At 37.4% G+C, this 26586-nt stretch overlaps 1 protein-coding gene and 1 non-coding gene across 2 annotated transcripts in view; both read left to right on the top strand.

The window, feature by feature from the left end:
• SKAP1 (src kinase associated phosphoprotein 1) overlaps positions 1 to 26586 on the top strand; it is a 294708-nt gene that overhangs the window by 20643 nt on the left and 247479 nt on the right. The gene's annotated exons all lie outside the window — the stretch shown is intronic.
• On the top strand, positions 9851 to 9978 carry LOC112400598 (small nucleolar RNA SNORA49). Its single transcript, XR_003003434.1, has one exon. It is a non-coding gene; the product is annotated as a small nucleolar RNA SNORA49 (small nucleolar RNA).

Genomic DNA, 26586 nt, shown 5'->3' with positions numbered 1-26586 from the left:
TGCCCTCCTGGAGGAGATCCTTTGGCTCCTGGAAGGTAACGCCCCGCCGGGAGTCTCACGTGCCGAGCCCGGCAGCAGCCGAGACGACAGCGGCTCCCAAGGCCGGCCTTCCCCGTCAGCTCCCTCACCCACCGCCTTCTTGAACCTCGAGGCTGCCGGAGTCCTGACTCTGCAGAGCCAGCTGTTCATCCCCCGCTCAGGGTCCCTTTCACTCGCCTCAGTAACACATTTTCTTTCCGCTCATGGCGTCTCCACCTCCCACGTAGCCTCCAGGCTTCTGAGCAAGTTCAGGCCGCGTTCATGGTCCCCGGGCCGCCGTGCTGGCCTTCAAGCTGTCCCTTTCTCCTCGGGACGCCCTGCGTCTATAGGTTTCGCTCTCGTCCCTCTCCCGCCCTGACTCCGTCTGTCCCGCTCACACGGTACCTTGACCTTCCAGCTTAGAGCGCCCCAGGCTCCCAAGGGGCTGTGAGGGCTCCCGGGCTCCTGTCAGCCAAGGCCTGGGCACCCAGACCCTAGGTCCCCTTCAGCTGCCTGCAGCTCTGGGGGTCCCTCATGCACCTGGGGCAGGCGGATCCTGGTATTACATGTCTTCCCTTTCTAGAAGTGGCCCGTTGCGGTGTGTTCAGTCACTAACACTCAACACATCCCGCTGTAACACTCCAGAGTTACAAGATCATCTGCTTGCCTCACACTTTTTCTGGTGAAAGTAACTTGCTGTTCCCGTAACTGACCTTCCTGGAAGGACGGGGACCTGGAATCTGTGCTTGCATAAGGGTCCCAGGAGGAAACTCTTCCCGAATTAAGCCTTTCGGCATCTATGTGACAAATGACTTGCTTTGGGCAGGTCATACTTTTGGCAAGCAGTTTTTTTTTTCCAGTTTCTCTCAATTTAATTGGTTTTATATCTCCATTATCTTGGTATAAATGCCTCCTAATTAAATATTTGGCAAGTCTTTTCGGTCTGTTTGTGGCACGGTTTCCATTCTGGGTTGCTTCTCTGTAAAAGCTGTCAACTAGGTATTTCTTCTGAGGTGAAGTTTCCAAATTTATTTTACTTATGACCTGAGTGAATCTAAATTTTCAGAATAGAAAAGTATTTGCAGGGTAAAAGCATCATCTGGGTGTCTAAGAAGAAGCAACCCGGCCTTTCCCTCTACTGTTGGTTCAATAATTCCAAGTGTAAAGAGAGGCTCTACATGTCTGGTTTCCAGGAGGGAAGGAACTGTGGCAAAAAGTTTCATTCTGCCCTTGCAGTTAAAGGTATAATCTGATTCTTTTTATTGGTATCTGTCATTTGTTGAGAGGGAACCTATTTTACAACCTAGCTAAACTAGACTTCCATTTTGTGTGCAGCCTTGGTAGAAGATTCCTTTTAATTTTCAGAAGCTTGCAATGACATCCACTCCTTCAACATTTTTGATGTGCAGTTCTTTATTGTTCAAAACTGACACTTTGGTAAACAGCTCATTTCTGCACCTGCCACCTTTCTTTAGCTTAGATTATTTTCTTGTTAGCTGACTGTTTTTAATTGAAGTCTTCAGATCTCCTCCTAAAGCAGAACCTTTGTTTGCTGACAAGTAGAGCAGGGTATGAATGGAGATTAATTGCATGTCACATACTTCTGTATCAAACTTGCTGTGTCTTAACAATCTCTGTTGGTGCTTGGGTCTTTAGAATATACGGAGGAGTCTGAGATTAAATTTTAAGGAGCTTTGTTGGTTAATATATTTCTTTAAGGCTTTTTTTTTGTTTTAAGTTTGCAATTAGAGTCTGAATCTGAAGTAGAGAAAAAAATGTGAAAGTGGGATTCAACCAATAATTCTATTGAAAAGTGTTTGAAGAATATGCTTTTGAAAGGTTCATGTAATCATAGCAACATATTGGTTGTAGGTTTTGTTTTTTATGGAACACACTCTCTGGTTTAGACCAGCAGAATTATTCATTGTACTACAAATAATTTGTAGATATTATAAACCCATAATGACTATCCATTTATCGTCTGTTGCTGTTTGTCTCCCCGCCCCCCCGCACACTTTTTAAGGTTAACTGTTGACAGACAGAAAATATGTAGGTCCTGATCTCTATGTCGTCACTCAGTGGAGGGAGTCACAGGGTGAGGGTGCTGCCACTTTAGTGCTGCCACAGGCCGAGCCGGTGGAGTTTCCACAATGAATTACTACTTTCATAAACCAAGGCATAAGCATTTACACAGTGATTTAACACTGGCCATCACAGCTCTAACTTAAGCATTTATTTATTTATAACTACATGAGCATAAATGACAGGGGCATTTTTTGGCATAATGTGTGTGCTTTGAAAAATAAAATATGCAAAGCATTGTGAAAGGTTTATGCCAAATTTTGCATAATGAAGAAGGGAACAGAAATTCTGATGGTCTAAAATTAATTTTGTTAAATTTTAAACATTTGAAAATGTTTCATTTGACCAGCTCCACTTCTAGGAATCTGTGTTACTGAAATTAAAGGACATGAAGTATGTGTACCAGGATCCATAGTAAATGTCCATGAGTTAGGAAAGGTCAGGTGATGGTATGAATGATTATTCATTTTATGGAATATTTTGCAGCCATTAAAAATGTTGTGGTGGATCTGTATATATTGGCTTGGAAAGTCTCCATAACATATTTTTAAGACTAAAAAGCAAGGTACACCGTAGTATATATAATATACCATTTATGCTTGAAAACAGCAACAAAACCCCATATATTATGTATGTTTGTGTAAGCCTAGGAGGGAGCAAGAAAGAATATACACCAAGTTCCTAACATTGGTTTTCTAGGGAGGGGAGTGAGAGAGTGGGGGAGAGATTATTAATTTTATTTCATACATCTTCATGTTGTTTGAACCATGACAGTGACCATGTATTACTTTTGTAATAGGAAGAAACAACCAGGAAGGTTATTTAAAAGGAAAAGGAACAAAAAACGACAAGAAGCTTAGAGAGGTCAGAGTTCGAAAGGGCCATTAACCAGGGTTGTGATTATGCTTTTCTCTTGGTAGCTCTAACAGTGTGTGGAAGGTGGGGATTTTTTTTTCTTTTTTTAATGCTGTCTTGGATTTTGGGCAAATTTTAAAGCAGTGAGAGGTTTCTAGGGTAACTCAGGAAACATCTTCCTCAGATAGACTCTGTCAAGCTCTCATATAGAAATAGTAACTAGTCCATATCAGCAAATAAGTACCTTATAGATAAGTAAAGTGAAGGGCATTTACTGCCTTATTGAAAGAGGAGGAAATATTCAGGTCTGTTTTCAAATAATCAGTCTTCACATGTAGAAGTTATCTTTTCATTTTTGTTTGGTGATAACCACGCTGAAAACAAAAACAATGGAGTGCTTGCAGTTTGCATAATCTTTGTTTCACAGATACAAACATAATCAGTTTCTTCCTTGTCTTTCTAGCCCCACTTTTGCAGTCAGAAGCAAGTATGAAGGAAGGAGAATAAATATTTCTTTAGTTTCTTTAGTTCACAATTTGTCTTGTGTGATGGAATGGGGCTTACTGACTTTAATAGCTAATAGGTCGCAACTATCTACAAGGTACCTAAATCCTGCTCAAATATGGATTAGAGACAAAATAACGTCCACAACTCCGCTGCATTTAGTAGCAATTGCTGCGTTAACGCTGATTCCAATACGCCTATGGTTACTTATTTTTAAACTTCCTTGGAAAGAAGAAGTCATTAATCATTTCCTTCCAGATTGTTCTCCAGATTTGTATTGGTCGATGTAGCCAACCATAAAATCCTTTTCAACATAGTAAAACTCCAACTCTAACTTTTTAGTATAAACATTTGTGATCAATTTTTTTCTCAGACGCAGTAGGAACTTTTCACACTTCCTCAATCAACCAGTCTGTGTTCAAAGGCACCTCCTCTGAACACTGTAACTCAGAGTTGTTATAGCGAATATCATTTATCATACTTTATGGGACTATTGAGTTGTTTAAGGATTTTTTCTGCCATAATTGCCCCTGGACTGCTTTGTGAATATCTATGTCTGTTTTACGTTTTAATTTTTGTCATTTTTTTTTTCCTACTATTAGACCAGGCCTATCACTTTGCACTGCTCTCAGTGTATCTGTATCCCCAATGCTATTGGAACATCAGATAATTAAGTTCATTGGAATTAAGATATGTGTGAAAGAAAGTATGAAGGGCTCTCTTGATGAACACAGTACCCAACCCGTTAGGCCTGCACTTTGTAACATGTACTGTGGCTGCTAAGGGTCACTTTTACTTAATTTTTGATACTGGGTTGTCTTCTAGATAGGTGATGTTACTGTTCGGTTGAATTCTGAAAGGTATATGACCATACTTCTATTTCTTTTTGTTAAATTTCTTGGTTATAAGAGCAATAATGCTCATTGTAGAAAATTTAGAAAACACAAGGATATACAGCCACCCATAGTCAACGATTGTTAAATTTCCATTTATTTCTTTCAGTTATTATTATTTGTACATACTTTAAAAGTTGTGACATATTGTGTATATAGTTTTGTATACTGATTTTTCCACTGATAGTTTTTCATTTGCTATGGTCTCCTGAGCATTTTCTTAGATCACTAAGTTCTTTTTTTTCTTTTGAGTGATTCTGAAGTTATACATCCTGGTTTTATTCCACTGATAGTTTTACCTTTATGGGAAAACAAACAAACATTTCCCTCTGATTAGCAGCATTAGGAATGAAACAATATCTTCTAGCTCTTTCCTCCTATATGAAATGTGAAATTGCTGATATAATCTTGGATTTTAGACTCAGAGAATTATTAATGTTTTATTGTGTATATTAGATTACAATAATTATTTTTTGACATTTGCATAATATTTAAAACCATAGCTATGATAATATTTTTTCTTCCTGTTTAACTTGTTCATTGCTTACTTTTTGTATCATGGCTTTTTCATTCTTGAACTCTTTATCTCTTAGATATTTAGACTTTGCTAGAACGGTAGCCACTGGCTGCATGTGGCTATTTAAATTTAAATTAATTAAAATTAAATAAAACCAAAATAATCAGTTACGCAATTGCACTAGCTACATTTCAGCTGCTCAGTAGCCACAGTGCCTGCTGTATTGGACAGTGCATAAAACCCTACTAGATGACAATTGAGAATATAATGCTGAGTGAATTTCTCAGGAAGGGTACTTTGATAGTCCCCCTACTGAGCCCCTCCAAGTTTGAGTATATGTCTATCTAGTTTCATATAAACTTAGCTGTGGGCATGAGGTTCTAGGGTCACACTCTTTCCCTTTCTTCCCCTTTCTCTCAACTTAACCTCTCAAAGTTTTACCCTTATCTTCTGGTCTTCAATTTTGTGGAGGAGAAGTCTGATGCCAGCCTGATATATTTCTTTTATAACCCATTCCTCCCACCGCCTGCCTGGATGTTTATAGGATATTTTTCTTTGCTCTCAAAAATGTCACTAGATAATTTCAAGGTTTTGGACTTTTTAATAATTTTGCCTGCTATGCAGTGAACCCTTTTGATCTAAAGACTCAGGTCTTTAACTTGAGAAAGTTTTTTCTATTGTCATTGCTTCTACTCCATCTCTTTTATTCTGTCATACTAGGATTTATATTATAGATATATTAGGCCCCTGGTCTAGTCTCTGTGTTTCATCTCTTTTATTGTCTCATCCGTCAGTGACTTCATTACAGTTTTAAATTCAGCATTTATTTATTTAAAAAAAATTTCCATGTGTTCTTTCCTCATCACTCATTGTTTCATTTTCATTACATCTGTAAATCTGGCTTATAGGCATAATGACTTTTTGAATGTTGTTGAAAATATGATTAGAAATTTTCTAAACATTTCTGTTCTTTAATAATAAATCCACTTCAGAGGGAGACATTTTCTCTAGTTCTTCAAGATATAGTTTTCTTTTTGAACTTTGTTTTCTCATAGGTCCTGTATATTTTTTTTGTGATAAGTTTGCCTAGGTTCAAATCCTGACTCTGCCACTTTCTTACTAGTATTTAACTTTGGGTCTTAGCTGTAAAATGGGGATAATAATAGTACCTATCTCATAGAATTTATATGAGGAATAAAGGACTAAATATTGAAAAGAACTTAGAATAATATCTAGAATGTATTACACACCATTTGTTTGGTAAATAAAATTAAAAATTTATTTTTCTTTGAGAAAGTCCTATTGATCTCTCTTCTTGCAGTTGCCTCTCCACAGGAAAACTCCTAGGCACGGACTTTTTTTTTTCTTTATAAATTTATTTATTTTATTTATTTATTTTTGGCTGCACTTGGGCTCAGTAGTTGGGCTCTAGAGTGCAGGCTTCAGTAGCTGTGGTGCACGGACTTAGTTGCTCCAAGGCATGTGGGATCTTCCTGGACCAGGGATTGAACCCATCTCCCCTGTATTGGCAGGCGGATTCTTAACCACTGCACCACCAGGGAAGCCCCTAGGCATGGCCTTTTGCTTGGGTTGGTGGTTCATCCTTGCTACTCCAAATTAGGGGAGGTTTGTAGGGGTTCTTTCAGGATCTTCTTCATTTCCTTCCTTCCTTAGATCAGAGTCCAGTGATTATTTCTATGAGAAACTTTTTGGAGAAAGGAAGTTAGCTTCCCTGCTAACTTAAGAAAGACATGTGTTTCTTACCTTATTATAGAATGCTTTGTATGTGTGTCTGTTTGTGTAAAAATAGTATTTTTGTACTACTTGTCAGTTGAAAAAAAATGAAAGGTTTAATCTTCCCCTTCTCCCTTTCTGTTTTTATAAACAGAACTATTTTTTTAATTAGTAGAAATATTTTAGTTTCATTGTGGGTATAGCCTAGATGTTAACTGGGCTGCCCAGGCCTTTTGAACTCTAGGCAAGACCTACTCCCCATTGTGGAAGCCCAAACATCTCCTCAAGATCTGGGTAATTCTCAAGGGGCATGCATTCTCAAGGTTACTTTTGCTTCCAGTGTCCCCTCCTTCCATGTGTGCTTTCTGTAGGCCTAAACTAACGGTTCCCAAATGGGGTGATTTCGTCCCATGGGGGCATTTGGTGACACTTGGAGACATTTTTTTTTGTCACAGCTGGGGAGAGTGCTATTGGCACCTAATGGGTAGAGGCCAGGGATGCTGCTCAGCTTCCTACAATGCATAGGATAGCCTCCACAACAAAGAAGTATCCAGCCCCAAATGTCATTAGTGCCAAGGTTGAGAAACCATGGCCTTGGCATATATCCTTGCCTTCAATTTCCACAAAGACCTACCCACATGAAGTCCCTGTGAGTGTAGAAGACATCACTGGAGAGTCAGAGGGTGCAGGGAGAGGGAGGAAGGGTTTCCGCTGCAGTAATGCAAACGATTTCAAATTGAATATTAGGCATTCCTATTCCTAAACCCCCTTTTCCCACTCCAGTCATCAGACAGTGCCCTCTGGCCTTTCACCTGATGTAGTTCTCAGCCTTATGCTTTCTCACTGGCACTTTCTCCCTTTATCCTATCTGGAGCAAAACAAAAAAAAATTGTTTTTTCCCTTGCTGCATGGAAAGGCAGTTTAGCTCTCTGTTTAGTGGTTTAGGTTCCCACCAACACCCACACATGGAGAAACAAATTACTTTGCCAAACCATGGCGATTCTCTTCCTAAGAGGAATACTAGTGCCAGCTATTAAGATAATAACATTTTTACCTCATTATATAAGCGTGATATTTAAACAATTTTTAATCATTTTAAATACAGGAAAAGTAAGATAAACTTCAAGTTTTACCATCATCTGAGAATCTTAACATATTGACATAACTATCATAGATCTAATTTTTTCACGTTATAAACCATTACACTGTACAGAAATCCTACAATTTCTGCTACGTTTATTCATATTTATTTCCCCTGTGTTTCCAAGTTCATTGCTTGCTTTTCCAGTTTGTCAGTGCTGCATTATAGGTTAGGTGATTATAACAGATGGCTTTTCAGGTTTGGAGTCTTTGAGTTCCACTGTTTAATTTTACTATCCAGCTTTTACATGGAACATAGGACAGATGTGGGCTTAGAAACAGAGTGGTCTTAGCATCCAGAGAGCAAGCTTTCCTGAAGGCTTATGGCTTTGATAAAATTATTTATGAATTACTTAAATTCTCATCTAGGGTCTCCTCCTAACATTGTTGATATTCTAATATTAGTATGTTAGAGGGAAATAAAATTTTTATTCACATCATAGGAGCTTTACTAAAATGTATCCAGTGGCACATATTTATACATACTTAAACCAGTATAGTAGTTGAGTTGGAATTAATTAAGGTACTGTATATTATAAATCAAGTATGAGAAGTATCCTGGATGTTTAGAAAGCTACAGAAAATCTCTCTTAACTGCATTGTAATAAACGTCTTTAAAATCACTCTCTCTTTAAAGTAAATTTTCCTTTTTGATAACTCTTTGTGTAAGCCTCTTCATCCATCAATTCCTCCCTCTCTTTCTTTCTTCCTTCCTTCCCAGTACTTTATTAAGGTATGATTTACGTACATAAAATGCACTAATGTTAAGTGTTACAACTGGATGACTTTCACGTATATATGACTGTGTGACTGTGTGACTACAACCCACATCAGGACATAAACATTTCCATCTCCCTAGAAAGTTTCCTTTCCAGTTCTGGAACTTCATAGATCAGTATGATCTCTTTTGTGTCTGTCCTCAGCATAATGTTTTTGAGAGTTATCCATGTTGTTCTGTGTATCAGATTTATCTTATCCTTTTGCTAAGTAGTATTCCATTGTGTGAATATTTCCACAGTTTGTTTATCCATTCTTCTTCTGATGAACATTGAGTTGTTCAGTTTTGAGTTATTATGAATATAGCTGCTATGAGCATTCTTCTATAACTTGTTTTGTAACATAAACACTCATTTCTCCTGGATAAATATCTAGGAGTGGAATTACTTGGTCGTAGGGTATGAATACATTTAATTTTATTGGAAACTCCAGTTTCCCAAAGTGATTGTACCTATTTTACAATCCCACCAACAGTGTATGGGAATTCCAAGTGCTCCATTTCCTCGCCAACACTTGATGTTGTGGTCTTTTTATTTTTAGATATTCTGGTAGATGTTATGGTCCATGTATTTTTTTAATTACAAAAATAACTTATGGATACATTTTTATTGTAGAATATTTGCACAACATACAAGTATATAGACTACTTGACCTAGTCACAGAAATCAGACAAGAAAAAGAAATAAAAGGTATCCAAGTTGGAAGGGAAGAGGTAAAATTGTCATTATATGCAGATGACATGATACTCTATAGAGAAGACCCTAAAGACTCCACACAAAAACTATTAGAACTAATAAATGAATTCAGCAAGGTAGCAGGTTACAAGATTAATATACAGAAATCTGTTGAATTTTTTTTACACTAACAATGAAATATAAGAAAGAGAAAGGGAAAAAACAATCCCATTTAAAATTGTGTCGAAAAAATACCTAGGAATAAACCTAACCAAGGAGGTGAAAGACCTATATGCAGAGAACTATAAAACAATGATAAAAGAAATTGAAAATGATTCAAAGAAATGGAAAGATAGTCCATGCTCTTTGATTGGAAGAATTAATATTGTTAAAATGGCCATACTACCCAAAGCAGCATACAGATTTAATGTGATCCCTGTCAAACTACCCATGACATTTTTCACACAACTAGAACAAATAATCTTAAATTTTTTATGGAACCACAAAAGACCCAGAATTTCCAAAGCAATCCTGAGGAAAAAGAACAAAGCTGGAGGCATAACCCTCCCAGGCTTCAGGCAATATTCAAAGCTACAGTAATCAAAACAGCATGGTAGGGCTTCCCTGGTGGCGCAGTGGTTAAGAGTCTGCCTGCCTTCCCTCGGCCTTACTCCAGGGGCTTTTGCTGTAAAGTGCCTGGCATTACCGGAGGGTACATGAACGAGCACGCATCCCTCCCCAGGGAGACTGCTGTCCTGTGGGGCCCACTCGTGGAGCTGACAGCACAGGTCGGGTGGGGTTGGACACTTTCCTTTCTGTACCTGCTGACTGGCGACGCTTAAACAGGGTAGAGGCATCAGCAACCAGTAAGTGAGAGATGCCACACATGCCCGGAAGAGCCAGAATAAAATGCTAAAGTCCGGTGTAATTGGAACACGGAGCTCGCGTCAAAAGAAACACAAACCGAACAGTTTTGTTACGGAATAATTTCTAACTGATAAGTACCAGAACACGTCAGAGGTTTCTTGTTGTTGGGCAGGAATGCTAACTCGGGGTTTTATTTTGCCTCAGAAGAAAAAAAAAAGAATCTACCTGCCAATGCAGGGGACACGGGTTCAAGTCCTGGTCCCGGAAGATCCCACATGCTGTGGAGCAACTAAGCCTGTGTGCCACAACTACTGAGCCTGCGCTCTAGAGCCCATGAACCACAATTACTCAGCCTGCTGACATATAGATCAATGGAACAGAATAGAGAGCCAAGAAATAAACACATACTTCAGGTCAATTAATCTTTGACAAAGGAAGCAAGCATATACAATGGAGAAAAGACAGCCTCTTCAGCAAGTGGTGTTGGGAGAGCTGGACAGCCTCATGTAAATCAATAATGTACATTAGAACACTCCCTCACATCATACACAAAAATAAACTCAAAATGGCTTAAAGACTTAAATATAAGACATGACATCATAGGATGCCTAGAAGAGAATACAGGCAAAACATTCTCTGACATAAATCGTAGCAGTCTTTTCTTAGATCAGTCTCCCAAGGCAATAGAAATAAAAGCAAAAGTAAACAAATGGGTCCTAATCAAACTTGTAAGCGTTTGCACAGCAAAGGAAACCATAAACAAAACAAAACAAAAAGCCTAACAGAATGGGAAAAAATATTTGCAAACTGTGGGACCAACAAGAGCTTAATTTCCAAAATATACAAACAGCTTATACAACTCAATATGAAAAAAACAACTCAATCGAAAAATGGGCAGAACTAAATAGACATTTCTACAAAGAAGGCAACCAGATGGGCAACAGGCACATGAAAAGATGCTCAACATCGCTAATTATTAGAGAAATGCAAATCAAAACTACAGCGAGGTATCACCTCACACCAGTCAGAATGGCCATCATCAAAAAGTCTACAAATAATAAACACTGGAGAGGGTGTGGAGAAAAGGGAATCCTCATACACTGTTGGTGGGAACGTAAATTGGTGCAGCCACTATGGAAAACAATATGGAGGTTCCTTAAAAAACTAAAAATAGAACTACCATATGATCCAGCAATGCACTCTTGGGCATATATCTGGAAAAGATGAAAACTCTAATTTGAAAAGATATATGCACCCCAGTGTTGACAGCAACACTATTTACAATAGCCAAGAGATGGAAGCAACCTAAGTGTCCATCAACAGATGAATGGATAAAGAAGATGTGATACACACACACACACACACACACACACACACACAATGGAATACTATCCATAAAAGGAATGAAATGTTGCAATTTGCAGCAATATGGATTGGCCTAGAGATTATTGTACTAAGTGAAGTAAGTCAGAGAAAGACAAATATTATATATCACTTATATGTGGAATCTAAAAAAAAAAAAACAAATGGACTTATTTACAAAACAGAAGCAGACTCACAGACATAGGAAGCAATTGAAAAATAAAATAAGTATATAGACTACTTGTTTTTTTATCATAGCACCATTGGATACCTTTCCATATGAATCTATGTATATATTCATATATATATATATTCATTTTTAAACTGTTGCACAGTATTTCAGAATTTTTTAACTATTCACCTATTGAAGGATGTTTAGATCGTTTCCAGATTTTTTTGTATTTCCACAGTGCTGTAGAGAACATATCTGCATCTTTGTGTACATATGCAAATATTTCTGTAGGATAGATTCTTAGACTCTCAAATGGAAGATTGCAGAAGTGTTAATCCTAGATTTGTAGACTGGCCAGTAGTTAAAACTTGATCCAAAGTACTATCTGTGTTTTCGTTCCTGGTTTTTGTTTTCTCTGTGCTGTGAGTATATAGGTATTGTCATTTTTTTCCCCTTCAGGAGGTAAGAGAATGAAAAATATAAACACACATTTCTTGGGTCATGGGGCAGAAACAATCAGCAGGTTGAAGCAAACCACAACCAGAACATGCTGACAGTTTCTCTATTGTGTGCTGACAACTTCCTGCAAGCCAAAACAAAGCTGGTGGGTATGAGTTTAACCTTGCCAACAAGTTTTACCCCTTAACAAAAAGCAAGAAATATATGCCTTAAGGATTAAAACTACTTGCCAGATCGAAAATTTAATGCAAGGTTTAAAACAAGTTCTAAGCAAACTAAAAGTCATTTCCCCCCACTATGATACTTTTATTTAATTGGTGTGAAAATGGGCAAGACAAGGTTTCTATGAAGTCTTCCATCGTTAGAATAGAAAAATGAACACTAAAGTTTCAGAGGTTTGATTTTAGGGAGATATTTAAGTCACTGCAGAAATGCTAATGGTCGGATACCTTCAGCATACTCGTAACAAGGAATCAGAAATTATTATTTTTTGTTTGTTTCTACCAGAAGCTGTCAATGAGACTTTGTAGAAGTTGGATCAGCAACCAGGCTGTTTTTTTTTCTGTAAAATAGCAATATGTTACATAAAGGGATAGGTGTGACATTTAATTAAATACCCAGACAAATAGAATACTCAGGTATCTAGAATGAAATGTGGCCTTATGTTACTTCCAAGGTAGAGACTGTTTTAGTTTGGCGGGCATGATTTGCTAGGCATGGCAAAGTGAGTGGACATAGTCTGTGACTGGAAAGGACATCTTACTGTTAGCGGCTCACTCAAGGAAGTCCCGAGGATGATGCAGATCTTTACTCCCCGCCTACCGCATCAATCCAAGCAAAGGACTCCTGGGATGGGTCCCTGAGAGGGGTCCCTCCTCCCTTTGATATCCCCTTCTCTTCTCCACAATCCCAACAAACATTTTCTACACCCTTCCTTTCTCCATACAGGCTCCCATCTCCATCCTAGAGGGGTGATGTGTCATCTTTAAGGCTTTAACTCCTTCAAAGTGTTCAGAGTGAAGCATCTATAAGATAAATTAAACATTTTGATTAGAAAAAAACACTAGGTATCACTGAAAATTTAAGAGATGAGGCTGAAGTAGTATCCTGCTCCTACAGTTTTTTAAAAAATAGTTAATAGATTGTTTTCTAAAGTTTACTTAGGTATTTTCTTTTAGACCCCCTTTTTCATGGGAAAAAGAACCATGTTCCTTAGGTTGATTTCCAGGCCAGCCCATTTTTAAAAACTATTTTGTGTCCCTCTTTGTTAGATGGAACACTCCCTTTATCCCCTGTTCCCTAACTCCAAGCTCTGATGTTGGTGTTCTGACTGGAGAGTGACTCCAATGGGCAGGACTGGGAAAGGTATGAGGAGCTGGGTGGGAGCTAGGTTGGGGTTCCCAGGATTAGGGAGGAGACTTATTTAATGAGCCAGAATGAGAGCAGGAATGGGCCTCACCTAGCGAGGAGGTGAGAGCCAGTGCAGGGACCCAGAGCAAAAGGAGAACAGAATTTCCTCTCATCTCCCTCTCTTCCTCTCCTGTCTCCTTACTTCCGACCCCATGTCCCATTGAGAGTGTGGCTGCGAACAGGCTTGGACGTGCTATGATAAGAGGAGGGGGCTATGAGATGGGGTGAGGAGTGATGATGGAAGTCAGCAGAAGGTTGTTGAAGTAAAACGACTGTCTGTCAAAGCAGCAGCAGTGAGAGAATGGATATTTCTGTGATTGTGCTCAGCCAGGACAACCATTCACATTTAAAAAGTATTTGCAAGTACTTGGGGACTTTTTAAAAAAAAATCTAAATAGAGGGTCTGAAATACTGCCCAGCATTAAACTTAATAGAATTAATTTGGTGAGTCATTTTAGCCTATGCCAACACTTTTTGCATGTAGACAAAAATCTCAAATATTTTCTTGGGTATAATGCCAATATAGGCAGAAATTCATGGCACCCTTCTTTTCAGAAATGTGAATTCTGCTTTAATAGTTCAAATACTTTTGCAAAATATCCCCTCTAGGAACACTTTGATTGGTTTTTGGTTGGTGGAATTGTTTTCAGCAGCATTTGGCCATTCATCCTGCCTTCAAATAGAAGATTGATTGAAGCAAACTTTTGAGTTTTAGAAACAATATATCAACGAAAAAAATTTGTAACTGTTAAAGAACACCAACTTAAATATTTTGTTCTTTCTGTGTATAAGGAGCATTACTTAGAAAACAGATGGAGGCAACCTTTATTTTTCACTAGTTTGAAAAATGTGACACATAGGATGTCGTTCTTCTCCAAATAGAAGAGTAGCCTCATAAATGGACAAGGTCAGAGGTTTGGGAGAATGTCAGAGACTTTGACCAGTCTACAGAACCTAGAGATCTTGGGTGCATCCTGTCAAGTCAGAATCTTTTCATCTGGCCTTAGGCCGTGCAGTGGTTTCTCCCAGGGATGTGATGATTATATCATGTCTACAGAGTTTCACATACCCTCTGTCCCCTTGTCCTTCTTTGTTTTCTTTTTCTATCTTCTTTTCCTACTCTGGTTTGCTGGAATAGATATCCATAAGTTGCCTGGAAGCTGAGGGAATCTATGTTTTAGGGAAGCTGTGAATTATAATAGGAAGATGCATCTTTGCCAGAGCTGTTTACCGTTTAAACATGAGACTTAAAATCATTGTATATTACTTTTAGTACAAAATACTGTATGTTGCTACAAGCTTGCCTTCCAGAATAATCTTTCATGACTGTCCTCTCACCCCTAACCTTTATGTTCTGCCCTCCAAGTTAGAATTCTTTCAGTCTCTCCAACTGAACTAAGATCTATCACCTCAGGACCTTTGCACATAATGTTCCCACGCTTATGCCATTCTTTTCCTCATTCTACCACCTCCTCCCCATCCCCAGCAGACCTACTTGACCTGCTAATCTGTGGGCTTCAGATGAAAGGTCAGGTCTCTGAGAGATCTCCCCTGACTTACTTCCCTCTAGGCTAGTTGCATCCACTCTAGGCCTGTGCCCCCCTCACTTTTCTTATTATAACTCATATCACAATTTATTCTGATTGTCTATTTAAGTCTTTATTCTTTGGTAGACTGTAAACTTTTAGTTTAGATCTATCTTGTTCACTTTTTCAGTATTTAGCATGTAATAAGTGCTCAGTAAATATTTGTTAAAGAATAAAGGCATTCAGAAAAAATGTGGCATTGTTTATGGTATGTTTCTGATTTTGTCTTTTCTCTTTGGTGTGAGGACATTTACACCAGTGTGGTATTGCTCACTCACCAGTCAAAGGTAACTAGGTGTAGACCCTGTAACATCAAGTATTATGTGTAGTGAGTGCTGTGATGTCAGAGGCACCTCAGGAGTGTTCTTACTCAGTTAGTGGTGTTTTTCACTCTGGATTTTGCAGTTGCAGGAGCTTAAGGCATCCTGATGTGATAGGACATGATGTTTATATTAAAGGAGTCCTTGTTTGTACAAGGCTGATTGCTTAATGGAAAACCCACCCAGAGAGAGTGGTAAACTTGTTTAAATACAGGAGGTGAAAATCTCTTCCTTGTTCAGTGGTGAGTAATGTGTTTCTGAGCAGGGTTGCTCAGGCACCTTCAGGTCATAATCACTATAAGTAGCATCATCTTGCATTGAAAGGCAAATGTATTATATGTTGGTCTGTAATTTCCTTAATATCTGTATCAAGTTTTGATATCAGGATTATGCTGGCTTCATAAAATGAGTTGGGAAGTGTATAAAATACTAGATGTATAATCCCTCCTATAGCTCTTGCTTTTGACTTATTTATGTTTTTATGATTATAAATTTGTTCATCTAGTGAGTTGTGGGAGTATTTTTAGATCAGCTTTTTTTAAAAAAATGATGAGACAGATGGAAGAGATTGTCTTCGTGTCATTTTATTCCCCTGAGTAGATGACACTTGCAGGTGAAGGAACAAGTACTTAAATTAACAAGTGGCCCTCTAAAGTGTTTTGAAATGAAGCCTTCAAAAAAGTAATTTAAAGTGAAACTTAAAAAGTAAAGTCATAATAAAATATCAGATTATCAAATATCCCCCCAATGAGTTGGGGGATAATTATATCCTGTTGATTCTGTTTTAGCAGTTTTAGTATATACAAATATAATTACATGGGATATTTTACTTATAAGCATTTAGTAAGGAGAGTAGAAGTTCAAAATAATATATATATATATCTACATTTATCATCTATAGGCATGAAGTATTCATTTTAACCATCCATCTCTCACAGGATCTCTATTCCCCACTTTCTCTCTGCTTGGGTGGCCTCCTTTCCTATTCCCAGCTATGAACCAGCACAACCCACTACCACTGAGTGAAATGAAGAGGAGGGAGAAAAATTAAAATCTGTCTATCCAAGCTAAGAGTGGTATTACATTATGCTTGCATAGTGATTTTAATTTTACTTATTTTTTCATATTCTAAAACACATATTTTAGAACATTTAGAAAATATAGAAAAGTATGAAGAAGATGATAAAAATGGCTTGTAATTCCACTACCTAGAGATGACCATTGTTAATATTTTGGTGTTTATCACAGTACCTGACTGACCTATAGGAGGGACTCAATAAAGATTGGGTTAATGAATGAATTTAACCCAGTCCCTCCCCCCTTCTTCTGGTAAAATGTGAAGATTATATCATATACCACTTTAAAAAATTAATAGACTAGTTTTTAGAATAGCTTTAGATTTACAGAAAGATTGAGCGGGTAGTACAGAGTTCTATTCCCCTTACCCCCAGTTTCCTCCATTATTAACATTTCACATTACTATGATACGTTTATTACAATTAATGAACCAATATTGATATGTTATTGACTAAGTCTGTAGTTTATTCCATTTTCCTTAGATTTTACCTAACGTCCTTTCTGTTTTCCAGGATCCTATCCAGGATACCTCATTTAATTTATTTCTTTAGACTCCTCTTCTCTGCAGTTGTTTCCCAAACTTTCCTTGTTTTTGATGACCTTGAGAGTTTTGAGGAGTACTGGTCAAGTATACTGTAGAACGCCCTATATCAGAATTTGTCTGATGTTTTTCTCGTGATTAGACTAGGGCTACAGGTTTTTGGAAAGGAGATCACAGAAGTAAAGAGCCATTCTCATCAAATGTCGAGGGTACATACTATCAACATGATTTATGACTGTTGATGTTGACTTTGATCACCTGGCTGATATAGTTATTGTCAGGTTTCTCCACTGTCAAGTTACTCTTTATTTCCCCTTTCAATACTGTACTCTTCGGAAGGAAGTCTCCATGTGCAATCTACACTTAAGTGTTGGGAGTTATGCTCCTTCTTCTTTAAGGTGGAGTATCTATATAACTTATTTAGAATTCTTCTGGACTGGAGATTTGTGTTTTCTCCCCCCATGTATTAATGTATTCAGTTATTTATATCATTGTGGACTCATGAATACTTATACTTTGGGTTATAATCCAATGTTACCTAACTTTGTTGCTCAAATTGTTCTAGCTTTGGCCATCGGGCGCTCTTTTACTTGGCTCCTGGGCTCCTTTTGACATGCCCCATGAATTTTGTGTGTGTGTGTGTGTGTGTGTGTGTGTGTGTGTGTGTGTGTTTTGGGCACTTCCTTACTTTCTGGCACTACAAGATGCTCCAGGGTCATCTTGTGTGTGTCCTGCCCCAGTCCTAAAATCAGCCATCTCTCAAAAAAGCGTTGGTTCCTTTTACTGAAGATTGGTATTAGAAATCAATATCTGGGTAGTAGGTGTGCTCATTGTCACTGGAATGTTGTTTCTTTTAGGCCTTCTCAGCTGACAAAGCAAAGAAATATATGTGTCCAAGGTAACCCCACATATAAATATATCTATAAGCAATTTCTATACATAACCATCTGTATCTATACAAAGTTAAACATGAGTTCTTATTGATGTCTTCCATTCTTAATTCATTTTAGACTCCTTACTATTCTTTTAAATTGAGCTCACATTGTTTTATAACATTATATAAGTTTCATTTGTACAACATTATATTTCTACTTCTGTATGCGCTCACCACCGAAAATTTAGTTTCTATCTGTCATGTACAGTTGACCCCCTTTTACCCATTTCACCGCCCACCCCCCTCCGATAACCAATACTCTGTTATCTGTATCTACGTGTTTGTTCTTTTTGGTCTGTTTTGTTCATTTATTTTATTTGTTTGTTTTTTATATTTCACATATGAGTGAAATCATACAGTATTTGTTTCTCCCTCTGACTTATTTTGCTTAGCATAATACCCTCAAGGTCCGTCCATGTTGTCACAAATGGCAAGATTTCATCATTTTATAGCTGAATGGTAATATATTGTATTTATATATACCACATCTTCCTTATCCATTCACGTACTGATGGCTGTTTCCATATCTTAGCTATTGTAAAAAATGCTGTGCTGAATATAGAGGTACATATATCTTTTTGAATTAGTGTGTTTGTATTCTTTGGATAAATACCCAGAAGTGGAACAGCTGGATCATATATTAGTTTAATTTGTAATTTTTTGAGGAATCTCCATACTGTTTTCCATAGTGCCTGCACCAATTTACACTCCTACCAACAGTGCATGAGGGTTCCTTTTTCTCCACATCTCCTCCAGCACTTATTACTTCTTACCTTTTTGATAATAGTTATTCTAAGGGGTGTGAGGTGATATCTCATTGTGGTGTTGATTTGCATTTCCCTAATAATAATGTTGAACATCTTTTCTTGTGTCCGTTGGCCATCTGTATGTCTTCTTTGGAAAAATGTCTATTCAGCTCTTCTCCTTAATATTCTTGCTGCTTGCTCTTATCTTTTCCACTCCAACACTAAGAAACTTGGCTCCCACCATTCATCATCCATTTATTGTTTGATTAGAGTATACATGTATAGCAGTATAAGAATTGATAACCCCTACACCCATTGGAAACAACTTTATTGACTAGGGTCCAGTATTCACGTGCAGTTCCTTTTGCCTTTGGTCTTATAGACTACCCATTTCCAGTGTTGCTTAGGTCAGTACCTTTCCCCCATTTCTTCAGTGAGTTTAATTCATATATTTGTAATCAGTTAGATTATGTTGTTACAGTCTGTATTTTTTCCTGAGATTCCCCAACCTGCTAAATGAGTTTTTGAAATTTGCAGACATTAAGGCTCATTCTTTGTGTTGTGAAGTCCTATAGGTTTTGATAATTACATAAAGCCATGTGTCAACCATTATTAAAGTATCATACAGTATAGTTTCACTGCCCTAAAAGCCTCCTGTGCTTTACCTAGTCATCCCTCCCTGACTCCTCTTGAACCCCTGATCTTTTTATAGTGTTGCCTTTTCCAGAATGCTATGTAGTTGGAATCATACAGTATGTAGCCTCTTCAGATTGGCTTCTTTCACATAGTGATATGCATTTAAACTTCCCCCATGTTTTTTCATGGCTTGAGAGCTCATTTCTTGTTAGCACTGACTAGTATTCCACTGTTTGTATGTACCACAATTTATTTATCCACTCACCTACTGAAGGACACTTTGGTTGCTTCCAAAATTTTAGCAAGTATAAATAAAGCTGCTATAAACATTTATGTGCAGATTTTTGTGTGGACATAAGTTTTCAACTCAATTGGGTGAATACTCAGGAGTGTGATTGCTGGATCTTTTGATAAGACTATGTTTAGCTTTGGAAGAAACCAGACCATCTTCCAAAGTGGCTATACCATTTTACATTCCCATCAGCAATTAGAGTTCTGGTTGCTCTACATCCTTGCCAGCTATCGGTATTGTCAATTTTAAAAAATGTATCCATTCTAATAGTTACATAGTGATATCGCATTGTTGTTTTAATTTGCAATTCCCTAGTGACATATGATGCTGAGTGCCTTTTCATATGCTTATTTGTCATCTGCGTATCTTCTTTGGTGAGAAGGTACACAGATGACAAATGCACATCTTATATCCATTTTAAAATTGGGTTGTTTGTTTTCTTATTGTTGAGTTTTAAGAGTTCTTTGAATATTTTGGATATAAGTCCTTTATTAGATATGTGTTTTGTAAAGATTTTCTACCAGTCTGTGGCTTGTCTTTTCATTCTCTTAACACTGTCTTTTGCGGAACAGAAGTTTTCCATTTTAATGAAGCCTAAATTATTTCTTTCATTCATCATGCTTTCGGTCTTGTAACTAAAAACTCATTGCCAAACCCAAGGTCACCTACATTTTCTCCTGTGTTATCTTCTAAGATTTTACAGTTTTGCATTTTACATTTAGGTCTGTGATCCACTCTGAGTTAATTTTTGTGAAAAGTTAGAGCTGTGCCTTTTTTTTTTTCATTTGGATGTTTAGTTGTCACAGCACAATTTGTTAAAAAGACTATCCTCTCTCCACTGAATTGCCTTTACATCTTTGTCAAAGATCAGTTGACTGTGTTTGTGTGAGGCTATTTCTGTGTTTTCTGTTCTGTTCCATTGATCTGTGTCTGTTCTTCCAACAGTACTACTCTATCTTGATCACTGTAGCATAGTAGTAAGTCTTTAAGTTGAGTAATGTCAGTCCTTCAGCATTCCTCCTTCTTTCTCCTCCTGTCATCCTCCCTCTACTCTTCCTCCTCCTCCTCCCCCCTTCCTCTTCCTTTTCTTCTTCTTCTTCCTCTTCTCCTTCTCCTTTTCGTTCAGTATTGTGTTAATAATATGCTGTAAGAATTTTTGAATTCCTTAATTTTTCTTCATGAATATTATTTTTAATTGGTTATATAATATTTCATTATATGATCTATGATATAACCAATAACCAGGGTTTAGTGGAAAAAATTCAGAACATTTGATATCTCATTTTTGTAAATGAAAATAAAAAGGCTTTGTTAGCACAGAATAAAAACTGAAAGAGTTAGGAGTTCCCTGGTGGTCCCGTGATTAGGACTCCATGCTTCCACTGCAGGGGGCATGGGTGCGATCCCTGGTCAGGGAATTAAGATCCTGCATGCTGCCCGGCGTGGCCAAAAAAACAAAAAACAAAAACCTGAAAGAGGATGGGATTGCAAATTTTGTTGCTTATATCAATTTCTTTATTTTCCGATGTTTCTACGGTGAGTAACAATGCCTTTTTTGTTAGAGGGAAAGGTAAATATGTTTGTGTTTGTTTTCTAAAGTGTGAGAAATATCTTTTCTTCCTTTTCCCCTCTCAATCTGATATTGGTAATTTGGGTTTTCTCTTTTATCCTTTTATGAATCTTGATAAAACCTTTAGGGACTTATCAAATTTATTGGTCTTTTAAAAGAACCAACCAATGTTTTTTCGGCTCTCTATTTAATTGATTTCCATTCTTATCTTTATTAATTTCTTTTTCCTGTTTGGAGTTTAGTTTGTTCTTCTTTTTCTAGTTTCTTAAGATGAAAACTTAGATCATTGATTTTAATCCTTTCTTCTTTTCTACCATAAGCATTTAAAGCTGTATGTTTCCCTTAAGTGTGGATTTAACTGCGTCCTACAAATTTGGATGTGTTGTATTTTACAGTCATTCAGTTTATTCAAAGAAGAGTATTTCCTCTTTGATTTACGTTACTTCGAATTGAGGCTTTTTAGATATCTCATTGTTATTGATTTCTAACTTATTTTATGGTCAGAGAACATACTCTAAGATTTTAGACATTTGGTGTTTTTTTTTTGTTTGTTTGTTTTTTTGCAGTACATGGGCCTCTCACTGTTGTGGTCTCTCCCGTTGCGGAGCACAGACTCTGGACGCGCAGGCTCAGCGGCCATGGCTCACGGGCCTAGCCGCTTGGTGGCATGTGGGATCTTCCCGGACCAGGGCATGAACCCGTGTCCCCTGCATTGACAGGTGGACTCTCAACCACTGCGCCACCAGGGAAGCCCGACTTTTGGTGTTTATAAGACTTATTTTATGGACTAGAATAAGGTATATCTTGGTGAACATTTCATATGCACTTTAAAAAAAGTGTATTCTGTAGTTGTTAGATGTAGCATTCTATGAATGTCAATTAGATCAATGTTGTTCAGGTCCTCTATCTCTTTGCTGATTATTTGTCTAGTTGTTCTATTAGTTTCTGAAACAGGGTAGTAAAATCCCCAACTATGATTGTAGATATGTCTTTTTCTTACTTTAGTTGCATTGGAATTTGCTTCAGGTATTTTGCAGCTATTTTATTATGTGCATACACTTTATAATTGTTCTATCTTCCTGATGACTTGGCCCTTTTATCATTATGAAATATCCCTCTTTATCTCTTGTAATACTCCATGTACTGAAGTCTACTTTGTCTTACATTAGTATACCCATTCCATCTTCCTTATGTTTACTCTTTGCATACTGTATAATTTCCATTCTTTTTTTTCAGCCTATCTGTGTCTTTATATTTAAAGTGTGTCTCTTATAGATTACTTTGAACAAGTATATGCCAATAAAATGGACAACCTAGAAGAAATGGACAAATTCCTAGTAATGTACAATCTCTCAAGACTGAATCAGGAAGAAATACAAAACATGAATTGCATCAGTATTTTAAAAACTCCCAAGAAACAAAATTCCAGGACTAGATGGCTTTACAGGTGAATTCTGCCAAACATTTAGAGAAGGGTTAACACCTATCCTTCTCAACTATTCCAAAAAAATTGCAGAGGAAGGAATGCTTCTGAACACATTCTGTGAAACCAGCATCACCCTGATACCAAAACCAGACAAAGATATAACAAAAAAAGAAAATTACAGGCCAATATCACTGATGAACGTAGATGCAAAAATCCTCAACAAAATATTAGCAAACCAAATCAACAGTACATTAAAAGGATCATACACCATGATCAAGTGAGATTAATCCCAGGGATGCAAGGATGGTTCAGTATCCACAAATCAATCACTGTGATACACTACATTAACAAATTGAAGAATAAAAATCATATGATCATCATATGTTGCAGAAAAAGATTTTGACAAAATTCAACATCCATTTATTATAAAAACTCTCAGTAAAATGGGTATAGAGGGAATATACCTCAACATAATAAAGGCCATGTGTGACAAGCCTACAGCTAACATCATACTGAATGACGAAAAGCTGAAAGTATTTCCTCTAAGGTCAGGAACAAGATAAGTATGCCCTTGAGGGTATTATGCTAAGTGAAGTAAGTCAGACAGAGAAAGACAAATACTGTATGATTTCACTTATATGTGGAATCTTAAAAACAAAACAAATATGAACAAATGTAACTAAATGGAAACAGAGTCATAGATACAGAGAACAAACAGGTGGTAGCCAGAGGGGAGGGTAGTGGGGAGGTGGGAGGAGAGAAATAGGTGAGGGAGATTAAGAGGTACAAACTTCCAGTTACAAAATAAATGAGTCACAGGTATGAAATGTACAGTTTGGAGAATATAGCCAATAATTATGAAATATCTTTGTATGCTGACAGATAACTAGACTTATCATGGTGATCAGTTTGAGATGTATAGCAATTTTGAATCATTATGTTGTGTGCCAGGAACTAACATAGTGTTGTAAGTCAATTATACTTCAAAAACAAACAAACTCATAGAAAAAGAGATCAGATTTGCAATTGCCAGAGGTGGAGGGTGGAGGGAGGGGGAACTGGATGAAGGCAGTCAAAAGATACAGATCGCCAGGGCTTCCCTGGTGGCGCAGTGGTTGAGAGTCTGCCTGCCGATGCAGGGGACACAGGTTCGTGCCCTGGTCCGGGAAGATCCCACATACCACGGGGCAGCTAGGCCCGTGAGCCATGGCCGCTGAGCCTGCGCATCTGGGTCCTGTGCTCTGCAACGGGAGAGGCCACAACAGTGAGAGGCCTGCGTGTACCACCAAAAAAAAAAAAAAAAAAAAAGATACAGATCTCCAGTCATAAGATAAATAAATACTAGGGATGTAATGTACAACATGATAAATATAATTAACACTGCTGTACAGTTTATATGAAAGTTGTTGAGAGTAAATCCTTAGAGGTCTTATCAGAAGGAAAAAATTTTTAATTTAATTTTGTGTCTATATGAGATGATAGGTATTCACTAATCTTACTGTGGTAATCATTTCATGGCATATGTAAGTCAAATCATTATGCTGTACATCTTAAACTTACAAAGTGCTGTATGTCAATTATATCTCAATAAAACTGGAAGGAATAAAGTGTCTCCTGTAGACAGCATATAATTGGGTCTTGCATTTTTATTCAGTTAGGAAAATCTTTGCTTTTTAATTGAAGTGTTTAATTCATTTACATCTAATATAATTATTGTTATGGATGGATCTAGGGTCTACCATTTAACTATCTGTTTTGCAATTGTCACATTTTTTTTTATTACACTTGCTTTTAAAAAAATTAATCAAATGCTTTTAGTATTCCATTTTAATTTCTCTATTTTAGAAAATTGTTCCTCCTTATTTTGTTTGTTAGGGTTGTTCCAGTGATTACAATATGTTCCTTAACTTATCACAGGCTACTCAGAGTTAATTTTATACCACTAAAGGGGGTTCATTTTCTCCCCTTCCCCCATCCTCTGTTTTATTGCTGTCACATATTTTGCATGTACATATGTTATAAGCTGTGCAATGCAGTGTTATAATCTGTGCTTTAGCTCGCCAGTTATCTTTTGAAGAAATGAAGAGAAAGAGGAAAAAAAGTGATAATATTTTATATTTACCCACATATTTAGCATTTTGGTACCCCTGTAGATCTGAATTTCCCTTTGGTGTCAGTTCCCTTCAGCATGATGAATTTCATTTAGATTTGTTTTTTTAGAGCAGGTTTGTTAGCAAAAAGTTTTTTCAGTTTTTGTTTATCTGAAAAACGTCTTTATTTTGCCTGTACATTTCGACAGCTATTGTCATTGGATATAGAATTCTGGGTTGACAGGTTTTTTTCCCTTTTTCTTTTCAGTACTTTAAATGTGTCGTTCTAGTGTCTTCTGGCCTCCATTATTTTTGATGAAAAGTTAACTCTCATTCCTATCATTATTTTCTTATGGGTAATGGGTCATTTTCTCTAGCTTCTTTGAAATTCTTCTCTTTATCTTTGATTTTCAGCAGTTTGACTATAATTTGCCAGTGTTTAGTTTTCTTTATGTTTATCCTACTTGAGGTCCACTGAGCTTCTTGAATCTGTAAGTTAATATTTTTCATCAAATTTGGGAAATTTTTGACGATTATTTCTTCTGGTACATTTTCTGTCCTATTCTGGTTTTGACCTTCTGAGATTCCAAGTATATGTAAGTTGTGGCATTTGGTGTTTTCCCACAGCCCACTAAGCTTTTTGCCTAAGGGTGCTCCCTAGCCACTCCACCCCACATGGACTGGGAGTACCTTTAGGTGAAAAGCTATATAAACACAAGTCTCACCCTGCAGTTCCTTTCTTTCAAGGATCAAATCCCCACCAATTTCTGCCTGCTTTTGGCTACTGTTTGGTGCCCTAAAATAGTTGCTTTTGAATTTTTTGTCTAGTGTTGATAATTCTTATCTATCGGAAAGTCATTCCAACATAAGCTCTTCTACTATTACCCAAAAAGCTACCGATTTTTAAGGAATTTATTTTCTGGCTACCCTAGTGAATTCTTACAATTTCTAAAAGTTTTCCAACTTCATAGTTTTAAGCTTATGTCTTTGGTTATAATATCTGTGCATAATGATGTTTTTTTTCCTTCTAAGACTTCTTTTTGTCTAGAACCTCCAGAACAATGTTATTTGACAGTGGGAGTAGCTGGAAAAACAATCTTTAATAATATTGACTTTAGGGCTTCCCTGGTGGCACAGTGGTTGACAGTCTGCCTGCCGACGCAGGGTACACGGGTTTGTGCCCCGGTCTGGGAAGACCCCACATGCCGCGGAGCGGCCGGGCCTGTGAGCCATGACCGCTGGGCCTGCACGTCCGGAGCCTGTGCTCCGCGACGGGAGAGGCCACAGCAGTGAGAGGCCCACGTACCACAAAAAAATAAATAAATAAAATAATAATGACTTTAGTTTTTCAGCCATAAATATGATGCTAGTTTGCGACATATATATTCCTTAGGTTAAGAAGGTATTCTGGGCTTCCCTGGTGGCGCAGTGGTTGGGAGTCCGCCTGCCGATGCAGAGGACGTGGGTTCGTGCCCCGGTCTGGGAAGATCCCACATGCCACGGAGCGGCTGGGCCCGTGAGCCATGGCCGCTGGGCCTGCGCGTCGGGAGCCTGTGCTCCGCAACGGGAGAGGCCACGGCAGTGAGAGGCCGGCGTAACACAAAAAAAAAAAAAAAAAAAAAAAAAAAAAAAGAAGGTATTCTTTTACTTCTATTTAATAAAGTTTTGTCACAAATAGATAATAAATATAATCAGAGGTGGTTTTGTCATTTGCCAAGAGGTTTGTATAGACTTCTCTTTTAACCTATTAAATAAATATCTAATACATCAGTAATATTGAAACATCTTTATATTCCCAGGATAAACTATATTATTCTTTTAATATACTGCTAGGTGTGATCTACTAGTATTTTATTTAGGATTTTTGTATCTATATTAACTTTATTTTTTAATTTTATTTAAAA

The sequence above is a fragment of the Neophocaena asiaeorientalis genome, unplaced genomic scaffold (assembly GCF_003031525.2).
Source record: "Neophocaena asiaeorientalis asiaeorientalis breed wild unplaced genomic scaffold, Neophocaena_asiaeorientalis_V1.1 scaffold1, whole genome shotgun sequence".
Taxonomy (NCBI): Eukaryota; Metazoa; Chordata; class Mammalia; order Artiodactyla; family Phocoenidae; genus Neophocaena; species Neophocaena asiaeorientalis.
Note: the sequence above shows the minus strand (reverse complement) of the source record. Positions and strands in the feature narration are given on the sequence as shown.